Source organism: Papaver somniferum, chromosome 11 (genome assembly GCF_003573695.1).
Source record: "Papaver somniferum cultivar HN1 chromosome 11, ASM357369v1, whole genome shotgun sequence".
Classification (NCBI taxonomy): domain Eukaryota; kingdom Viridiplantae; phylum Streptophyta; class Magnoliopsida; order Ranunculales; family Papaveraceae; genus Papaver; species Papaver somniferum.
Genome location: NC_039368.1, coordinates 86,335,763 through 86,347,292, shown reverse-complemented (window position 1 = coordinate 86,347,292; position 11,530 = coordinate 86,335,763).

Sequence of the window (11,530 nt, the reverse complement as noted above, 5' to 3'; positions counted from 1 at the left end):
ATGCAATTCTATTTAGTTTAGCATGTTAAAAATGCTCAATTATTAAAAGTTTGCTACTGTGTGAGGCTCTTGGCTTTAGAAATGTGTTTTTTTTTTGTTTTTATAATGTTGCTGGGCTTACATCTGTTCTCAGCCAATTTGCTAAAACATAGCGAATCTGATGAGACAGGGGCTGCGATATTAGCTCCTGCAAAATGTGTAAAGTATCTTCCAAGCACCGGTATGTTGAGCTGAGAGCCATTTGTTTCATGGTTTTTGCTATCTTATCTTACTGACGCCGCATGGTCTGCTCTAAAAATTTTGTTGCTGGGAATGTTGTGCTGCAATTATCTACCTTGGGTAATACTTATATTTTGATATAATTCACTTTCCTATTTTGTTTCCTAGGTTCCAGCAATTGCTATTAATATAGCCCCCCTATCTGACGATAGCGAGACACATTTTCTAGATGTTGCATATAATGTTAAGAGATTCAAACATGATCCACGTGTCTTTCATATTGTTATCGTATAGTTCTAGATTTCATAAGTAATGAAATAGTAGAAGATTTATGCACCGTTCTAGATTTCACAGTATTGATTTAGTTTTTGTGATACACGCATGTGTAACTTCTCCTTACACAACTCAGTTTCATGTGTAACTTCTCCTTACACATTTTATATGCATGTGTAATCCTTACACCAGACAGATGGATGTGTAATTAGAAGTTACACAAGTTAGATGCTTATGTAGCTCCTTCTTACACATGCTAAAATAAAAATAACTTCTTCTCCTTACACTAGGATTCATAGATAAGTAATCATATGCCTTCTATGTGATTATTGTTCTATAATTTTCCTTGCAATTATTCTATAATTTTGTTTCTTTATCTTTTTTCCATCCAACCTAATTCCATGGATATTTATTCTTGTTTGTAGATGTGCAAATATATTGGAATCGAGAAAACAAGCCACATCTTAAGAATTAACCATTCTGGTCTCAACACTCTCCTCGCTTCCCTCCCTAAGACCAACCCTTCTCATTCACTTTGTGACTGAAGTAAGCCTGGACCGGCCATTTCTTGGTTTATGCCAGGATTATACAGATTGATCTCTCGAATCAAAACTACTCCCATGCAGTGCATTGTTTAGGGTTTAGATTCGTTTCTCATCCACACACCCAAATTTACCAAAACCAGCAGAAACAGTTTTCACCCACAAACAATAAGACGCTTTCTTTGATATCAGTACATCCTGTGAAGAGTTTGGAAAGTGTAAAATACGCCAGAAGACGCGTGAAGAAAGATTTGGAGAGAATTATTCCCGAGACTTGTGGTGGAGGAAAAGAGATAATATTGAAAAGATTAATCGAGATATTTTTGCTCGTAGATGTATATATAGCCTGTGGTGAGGTCAAGGAAACATGGTCGAGTAACTAGGGGTGGTTAGGAGGTTGCAGAACAGAGAAAGAAGAGTTACATGAAAGTATTCTGCTGGTGAAAAATTGAAGAACGAGAAAAACATTGAACCTCCTGTGTCAGTCGCAAAATCAATGATACGGGCAATAGTTGTTCTCTCAACATCCATTGCAACAGTCCATCCGCAACGCTTTTAAACGTTGCAATTGATCTGCTTTTGTTCCTTTTCTCATATTTATCATCTTTAAAAACCATTTGAGCCATGTTTTCGATCTTTTGAGAGTGTTTTGAGTATGTCGAGCTAAACCCCAACACTGGGACAATGGAGTAAGCCATTCTTTACGCATGTGGTACTTCTATTTAATTCTTTTATATATTTTGCACAATTATTGATTGTATTGTGATTTTTCTTGATTATTTGTGATTTTGTCTGATGGTGTATGCTTAGTCTAAGAACTTTTGATGCATTATGCTTATGATTTACATCTAATACTTTATAAAATCTACTTTTGGCAAATAAAGAGTCAATATTTGTTACCTTATAAGCTATAATTGTCCAGAATTAATAGTTGAACCACATGAATATGAGAATTGGTGGAATCCTGAGTCTCAGTCTCTCGTAATCCCGTTACCATCTTTTGTATATATTTATTAGATTAAGTCTAAAATCGAGTCTTTACGAGTCTGAGAATCTATTATTAATACTGTCTACTACACATCAATATTTGGCGCCGCCGACGTGGACTTATATTTAGGTTTTAGGTTTAAATTTATTTATTTGTTTGTTTTTAGAATTTTTGTTACCCCTTCGGTATTCTACGAGGAAAGAAAAAAGCGCTATAAAAGGAATGCACCACTAAAGAAGGAAAGAAAAGAGGAATCCAAAAGGAGTGAAGAAAAAATTATTTTTAATTATTAGCTTTTTATTTTTGGAAAATTTTAATAGGGTTTGTTGTATTGTTGTAATTTATTTATTTTTGGGACTTAGACATTATTATTTTTAAACCCTAAGGAAGGGTTGAATTAAATATAAACTGCTGCAGGGAAGGACGACAATTACGATACTGTCTCGGCCCCTCGGGTTCATACACAGATACATGAGTCGGTGGCCTGAGTTGACTTCAACTGTTGAAAACTAGTCCTTTTTATGATCCTTCTGTTCCTATTCATCCTTTAGAAGAGTCCCTCAAGAAATTAGAGACTCGACACATAAAATAGCTGAGATGAATAACTTAGTTATTGACGAAATAAAACTTTCTATAGAGGAATCCCTCAAGCTGATGACTGAGACGAACAAAAGAATTGTCTGAAATAATATTAATTTCCAATATATTGTTTTCAATAATAGTACCCTTAAAAATGAAGATAGTTATTTACATAATCAAGATGACAAGGTTAGAATTGGTAACACTACTTGTTTCTATGAGGTTCAACCATTTTCATGTTATTATAATGAGGATATTGTTGATGAAGAATCTGACGTTAGTGATTAGTAATTTGTTACTTGTTACTCCAAATGAACTTTATGATGATATTGTTATTTCTAGTTCAAATCCCTATAATTTTAATGATTATTCACCTATTCAGAATGGCGAGGATTTGACTACAAATACCACGTCTTTAGATGATGTAGTATTTTATTTTGATTTTGAAGACAATAATGGTTTAGAGGAACGATTTTCTTCCGAGAATATTGTTTCAGAGTCCAGTGATTTAGAAACATTAGTCTTATACAAAGAGGATAGACTAGTAGAGAGTTCAAATATGAGTGAGGACACATCTTATGATTATAACTTAGAAGAACCAATTTACTATTTTCATGAATCTGATGACCTAGAAATTAGGGAAGTTGGGATTAGTCTTTCTAGAGACATCGAAAACTCTAAGATCATTCTCCATGTGCTTTACCGTTGACTCTTAGAAATATCCCTCACTCGGGACTTGACATATGTTCCTCAACCATTTTACCACATTATCTTCTTGCACGTTTTCCTGTACCTAATGATCTCCGTAAGGAAGTTCAGTTATTAAAAACCCATCCTCTGGTTGATGTGGTTGACATAGGCTATGATACCCATATTGACTTTATTTTCCCACCAAATGTTTCTCTTCCAATCTGGGAACGTATAAACTTCGAATGTGCCAGTTATTAAGTTATGAGACTAGACCTAATTATTTTAGGAAAATAGAAACGACACATTTTCTTAAGATTGTCCACCACTTTCATTGTCGTCAACTGTGTGAGTCAATTATGATTGACTGTGAGGATCCTCAATTATTCAGGTTATTCTTATGTGCTTATAAGTTCTTATTTGTGTTTTTACAGACTATACAACCCGATAATTTGGATCTTACTTATGAGGAGGTGCAGCACATGAAAATATTTTATTTAGACCCTTTTATAGAACCTGAACATGAACCACAACTATATGTAGTTGTATTAAACATAAAACTAGGAAAGTGTGTGCTATGTTTATTCACTTTCTTGGTTTGTTGCAATTTCCCTTTGTCCGTGATAACACTTTTTGATGAAAACGACCCACAATTGTTTCGGCTATTGCTATATGATTCGAGGTGATCAATTATTTCTTATGTATGGATGAATAAGTTAAACTTAGCACTTCTTGGGAGGTAAATCATGCTCATGCAACACGGTAATATCTTTCCTTAACTCTTTTGCTTAAGATGGTAATAGTTTCTCCTTGTTCATGTTTTTAATTTTATCTTTAGAACATTGAGGACAATGTTGGATTTAAGTTTGGGGGTTTGGGAGAAAAATTTTAGTTGCATTACTTTAAATTCCAAAACCTAAAAATCTATTCCTATTAAGGATGGAACTAACTAATCTAAGTGGATGGAAGCATCTTGGTTGTAGGAGTTGAGGAACCAATCCGAGTGGATGAAAGCATCTACATAGAGTTTATTCATAAAAGCACAGAGCTAAGGTATTAGAAATAACATGTTAGTTTCGCCATATATCGTTGAGTCCTTTTCACCTTCTGTTTTTATTTTATTTTATTTTAAAAATAGATTTCTCTAGATGATTTGGTGGGGCACACACATCGAGTTGTTACGAATGAAGTAGAGTAATTGAGTTACTTAGCAAGCAAAAAAAAAGGTTGAAAAGGAACTTGAAAAAAATAAAAAAAATTAAGACCAGACCATCAGACCAACCAAAATAAATTGTTTAATAAAATTGATCGCTGGTTCCCTTGTATATGCCAGTTGAGTTTATCTAGAATTAGGATATGGACCAGCGGTTCCCTTGTATATGCCAATTGTGTTGATATTAGTCATACCAGTATCCCAGTCCATTAGGATAGGTTTATCTTGACAACGACCTTCAAACAGATAGGGAAAACACCGTTCAATTTAGTTAACATCTAAAACCATCTACATTTTTTCTTCTATATCCATCTTGTTATTCTATCCATGTGATTTGTTGACTCCGGATATTGATGTCTATCGCTTCTATCAACTTGTACTTCTGCCAAGTATTCAGCAATGGTTGTGCTTTGTTCGTCCCGATTATGCACTTAGCTTATTTGGATGCCAACACCCAAATATCATGCCAATTGAGTCCTGACTTGCTTATTTGAACTTCGAGCTTCATTTGCATCCATTTTGGCGAGCAATAATCACCATCGGCGCATTTTGCAATGCGACTGTTGCATATACATTATCCAAGCTTTGGCCAATGCTTGGAACGATGCCAAAGTCATTCCATGACTTTGTATTTCATCTTTTACTCTTTCCTTGAGCTGGGATAACTCTGACTAAGTATATGCAACACTATCGCGTCGTATTGCATTTGCTAAGTAGCCTTTCGTTGTATCAGCCATGTTGGCGCTACACCGTCGGACTGTGCAGCTCCATCTTCCAGGCAACAATTTCAGTATAGCGTAACTGTTGCGCTTAACTGTTGGGACCGGTCATACAGTATTATCGACGATTTAGTAACGCTAGACACATGTTTATTTTATGATGTGTGGCAAGGTGATAGTTCATTTTAGAAAACCTTAGGATAGCTTTGTAATTTCAGCAGTAAAAACCTTGATTCTTCGTTTTTCCTCTTTCACATTTACACCCGCCATGCTACCATTATCTATTTCTTTGTATTCTCTGTTTTTCTCAAAATCCTACAAAGACCCATATGACCACCACCACATGTTAGAGTAGCCTCATTCTCTCTCTCGTGCAACTTAGTCGATTGGAATTAGATCAGATTGGATTGAATTGGATAAAGCAATTAACTAAGATTCGTTTTACTTTTGAGCTGGATTTGATATTGCTTTAAGTAATACGAATAAATAATTAGAATACTTTGGAAGAAGATTTGGTATGATTTTAAGAGAGGAAATGAATATCGTGTTAACTTCTTTATAGGTTGGAATGGAGGTGGCGGCAGCGAAGGTACTGGTGATAGTGTTGATGGAGGTTCTGATGCGTTTCTGGTGATAGTGGTGTTGTGGCGATATTGATGGAGCTGGTGGTGTAGATTTGGTGTTGTTGTGACAGTAATGGAGGTGTTGTTGCTGTGGTTATAATTGTGGCAGTATTAGTGTTGATTATGGTGGCGAAGGCGGTGATTATGACGAAGGAGATGGTGGTTGTACTGTGGGCGTAGGTGGTTATGCTAGTTGTGGTAATGGTGGTGAGTAAGAATCAAAAATACTTGAATTACTTCAGGTCTATGGTTCAATGGTAGTGATACGGGTTACGGTGGAGATGGTGGTGACGATGTTGCTGGTTATTCTGGTAGTGGCAGTGGTGAAGGTATCCTCACTAGATATTTAGTGGTAAGAAATCTCACTAGGTATTCTCCACCGTAACTATCGAAAATTGGTGACAACGACGGTTGTATTGAAGGTGGCATAGTTGGTGGAGCGCGTTGGAACTGGTTCGTGATGAAGGAAGAATGTAATACAAAGTAATCACTTCGTGACGAAGGAACTGATGGGTAACTAAGAGAGAGACGAGGATAAGGAGGAACGTTTTTTTTAAGTAAAGGGTATTTTAGTCTTTTCAGCTCCTAAGGACTACACCAAAATAGATTTTTTTATCAAATTGTAAATTTGTGTTAGGTTTGATTTGTGTTAGGTTTCGTTTGACAAAAAAGTGGCCATAAAAGGACTCCCCCTCTTCGGCCCTCCGATCGGCCATCCCTTATGGGTTTGTGATAGAAAGAGAAACCAAGCTTGGATTCCTACGATAGTTACAATCAAGGTGAAAATCAACAGTTATTTCCGGGAAAACAAACGTTAAAACGGTCACACATATGTAGCGTGTATGTGAGGGTCACCGACATCATTTCTATATATTGCCGATAAATAGGAAATAACGGGGTTATTTAGATCCGTTATAATCGTTTTCACACAAGTTATAACTGTTTTTATAAAGGGAAAATTGGGCGAAGGCCCTACCCATAAATTATCTATAATATCAGGCCCCTAGTTAAAACACATTTATACTCATGCCCCATATTAAATATAATTTTATTTTAATATAAGATGAAATAACCAGATAAACCTTAGGTACGTAACTGCCTAAATCTACATTTCTATTGAAGAACAGACACCATTTTCACTTTTTGGAGATAAAAAGTTAATTTGGGAGGAGAAAACTAGGAAAAAAATGGTTACTCATACTAATCCCGAATGATTCAAAAAAATCAGAGAGAAACAAACCGAGACCAGAAAAAACAATCGATTACTCGTACTAATCCCAAATAGAAACCTAGATGGAAACAATTTGATCGTACTCAAATCAAATCAACATCGAAAAAAAGTTGAAAACGTGCAAAGAAAACAAATCAAATCAGACAAAAACCTAGAAGATCAAACATTAAAACTTTGTTCGATTTTGATATTGTTACAAGCTTTTTTGTAATTTTAATTCGAATTTAATTTTTTTTCTAGGGATATATATATCCTATTTTCGTTTTCTCCTTCATTTAGGAAATTAATTTGAAGATGTTATTTGAGAAGTTTTAAGTTAGCTTGTATTTATGGATCTGGTTTTCACTCTTCTTGTGGTGGTGGTGGTGGTGACAGGAGTATTGATGGTGGCAGTGATAGTGATAGTCGTGGCCGTGGATCTAATGAAGTTGAGATTGTGGCGAAATCAATTGTTGGCGGAGTTGAAAAAATTACCATCCAAGCACATTGTTTCTTTTAATTACAGTTGTCATGAAACAAACACATTCTTATTCAGTTCTAGCTCTCGTTTTTAATTCTAACAGAACAACGACAGTCATGTATGATAAATTTTTTTTACTTTGTGTCACAAATCTAATTAATTGTTACTCAACAATTTCGTGTAGAAAAATGAGCAAAAAAAAAACTCTTAATGTATGTCGAACGAAAAATAAGATCAAACACATATTTAAACCCTATTTTATTAGATTTATAGGGCGTATGTTCCTCTTCTTAATATCATACTAGGAAATCTTGAGATTCATGTGCATAATAGTTAACCTTGCAAAAGTTTAACTCTTCAAGTCACTTTAGTAGAAGTTACGGCAACCGGGAGAATAACAAAAAACAATCATCTTAATGAGATAAAAAGAACAATACACTTAGCAATGCATAACTAGTTCAGATGCACATGACTAGTATAATTAGAAACCACATATGTATTTGACTAGAAGATACACATGCATCTGACTTGTGTAGCTAAGAATATTTGCATGTGTAACCAGGAGTTACACATACATATTTGCACGTAAAGCTGAAACATGCAGTGGATTATTAATTTGTACGGATAAAGAAAAAAAGAAAAAAAAAACTAAACCAAAATAATTGATTAAAAATCAAAAGACAAGTAAGATCTAAACATACAATGGCCTATTCTGACTAGTGTAACTAGAAGTTACACATCCATATATAAAAGTTACACATTCTTCTGACTAGTGTAACTAGAAGTTACACGCATGCTTATGAGTAGTGTAACTAGAAGCTACACATGTGTCTGACAACTGTAATTAGAAGGTACACATGCGATTTGGCATGTGTATTCAGCAGCTGCACTTTCCTATAGCTTGTGTACCTAAAAAGTACATGAAAACTAACCTGCAAAAATAATTCATATCTAAAACATTCTTGTATCACGTTCACAAGATTCTTTTAGCATTATCTATGCTTATGAGTTAATCTAAAGCTATCAATGAATCATGTGAGTTCAAGGATGCGTACATTAAAAAGATTTGGCTTAACTAAAAAGTATATACACATTTTAATCAAAACAACCACACACACAAAAAAAGCAATTCTTCAAAAATATTAAATAATATGTGCATGTTGGGTACCAGTACTTTCTAAAGAAACAATTATTGTATAGACATCAAAAATTTCGCATGCATCTGGGTAGTGTAACTAGAAATTATACATGCATATAACTAGTGTAACGTAGAGTTACACATGCATCTGACTTGTGTAACTGAGAGTTACACATGCATATAACTAGTGTGACGTAGAGGTGAGATGCTTTCAATGACTGACGAACCAAAATGTCTCAGTATCTACTGAAGACGCTTCGCTAAGAACTTTTAGGTACAATGGTAAACTATTTAATGTCAAAGCACCTGCCAACCAACGTTAGCTAGTAAGAACGACATTTTAGGAAGAAAGTAAAAGAAAGATAATAATTTCGTAAATAAGCAAGAATGTTAGTTATAAGTGAGTGAAGTTACAACAAGAAACTACGTTTATCCAGCAATAAGTAAGTGAACTAAGAAGATAATATTTTGGATATGTGAAAGTGATTCATTATATTTGCATACATTATATGGGAAAATGCTATTATGTGGAAATTCACTATTGAAAAGTAAAAGGTCATGCAAGATTTTGACATACAAATTCCCCAAGTAAAACACAACACCATTATGAGTTGTAAAAATACCGTTGTCTCGCCCTTATATGTTGGACAACAAAAAAATCAAAAACATAGAAACTCATATTTCAAAAAGAACAAAAAGCTATCCAACTTCTGTCCATATTAGATTTTATATACAACTTTTGTAAATACATATCAGGTATACAAGTAAAAATCAAATAAAAATTAATATAAAAGTATCAAGACCTAATACAAAAGAGAATATGCTGACATCTTATTGTAAGCTACAAAATCCAGCTATTAAAGGATTCAGCAAGAGAGCTAGCGAAAACGGATTCCACCACAAAAAAAATCAACAGTTACTCATGATATTTAACATGTGTATCCAAAAGTTACACATACTATTTTTCTTTTATAATCATCTGTTAAGCATGTTATTTCGCTTATGTAATCAGCAGTTACACATGTTAACAAATAAATCAGAAGTTAGACATGTTATTTCACATGTCTATCCAATAGTTACACATGTTATTTAACATGTGTATCCAAGAGTTACACATGTTATTCAACTTCTATAGTCAGCGGTCATACATGATATTTAGCAGCGATTATACGTGCTTTTGTAGTCAGCAGTTACACATGGTATTTAGCTTCTGTAATCAACAATTAGTTAATATGGAATAAAGGTTTCTTAACTTTTTTTTCTTCTAAAAGCCACAAACAACATTTTTTTTTCAAATACTACTACACTCATTATTAGATTGCATTAAAGACATGAGATACCAAAACATTACCTGACCTGTGATTGCTAATTTCATATGCAAACGATTTTAGAATTAGGACTTGCAAGAATCATGCACCATAAATGTCCAATGCTCATAAATTTAGACTCTACAACGCATCAAACTACACATATATCTTTCCGGAAACCCTGAATAACAAATCAATTGTGAGTTTTCTCTAAAAAATAACAAATTATTTCTCATCATCCATTCTAAACTTTAAAGACATAAGTCATTTTCAGTTCAATTTTAAAAAGTAACACAACACAAATACCTTGATTCGAGTCTGAGAGTTTGTTCTTCTGCAGTAATTACTATGCTAAGAAACAACAAAAACACATATCAATAAATTCACACTAAAAGATCAGATCTTAAGTTGATATCATACAATTATATGGGTAATAAAGATTACCACATGCAGATCTCAAATATGCTCTTATATTTTCGATCAGAGCAACAAATTGAGAGTCAGATCGAATTTCACTCAAGAACCCTAGAAAAAATTGGGTAAAATTTTCTACTGTTTCCCCTCAAAAGCATAATTAAGATGAGATTAAAGTAGATATATGCTCTGATTATGAATCACAAAGAGAATCGAGATGAAACTGAACCTATTAGGCCATCAACATCGAGTTTTTTTCTTCTGAAATTTAATCTTCATTAATCAATTGAACTAAAAACCAAATCGAAAACACAAACAAACAATAAATATGAACATACCTATATCTTCTTCTTCTTCTTCTTCTCAGATCTGTATAAAAATTGAACCAATTGATTCCGGCTACATCGATTGATTAGATCGGTTGATTTTAGAAGAAACTCAAGAAAGTAATTGATTTCAAAAGAGACTACAAGTGAAGAAAAACCTAAAAAATAAATCGCCAGAGCTCTACAAAGAAAGACAAACATAGATCAAAATGATTTTTCATGTTTTTGTTTCTATAAAATACAGAGTATACATTAAAAGGTAATCTTGGCATTAAAATTTTTAGATTTTTTTATGACGTCATCATCAGAAAGAATTTCAAATATAAGCCCAAAAATTAAAAGTTTCATGCCTCGAAATATCAAAATGTGAAATAATGGAGTTGACAGCGAAAGATTCATTTTGTGGTGTTTCTATATGTTGAACCCACATAGTAGGGGGTTATAGTAGTTTTTACTGTTCTAAAATTGAATTTACGTTTTTTTCTTCTAAATAACATTTTAACGCAATTTCTTTAGACTATTTTTCCCGTTTTCACCTCAGTTATAACCATTTTGTAAGAAAAAGGAACATAAAAAATATTTTCTTATAATTCTTTATAATTTAAATTAAATACTAAAAAATTACAATTACTTTTTTTTGTATGACGTTACATGTTGTATTGACCTTTTGAAAAAAAAAGAAAAAAAAAGATTATTATATTTTAAAAATAAAATAACAATGTATAGAAAACGTTATATAAACGTTATTAGATCAGTTATAATTGTTTTCACGCACGTTGTAATTGTTAGATAGGAATTGTAAACTAAAATT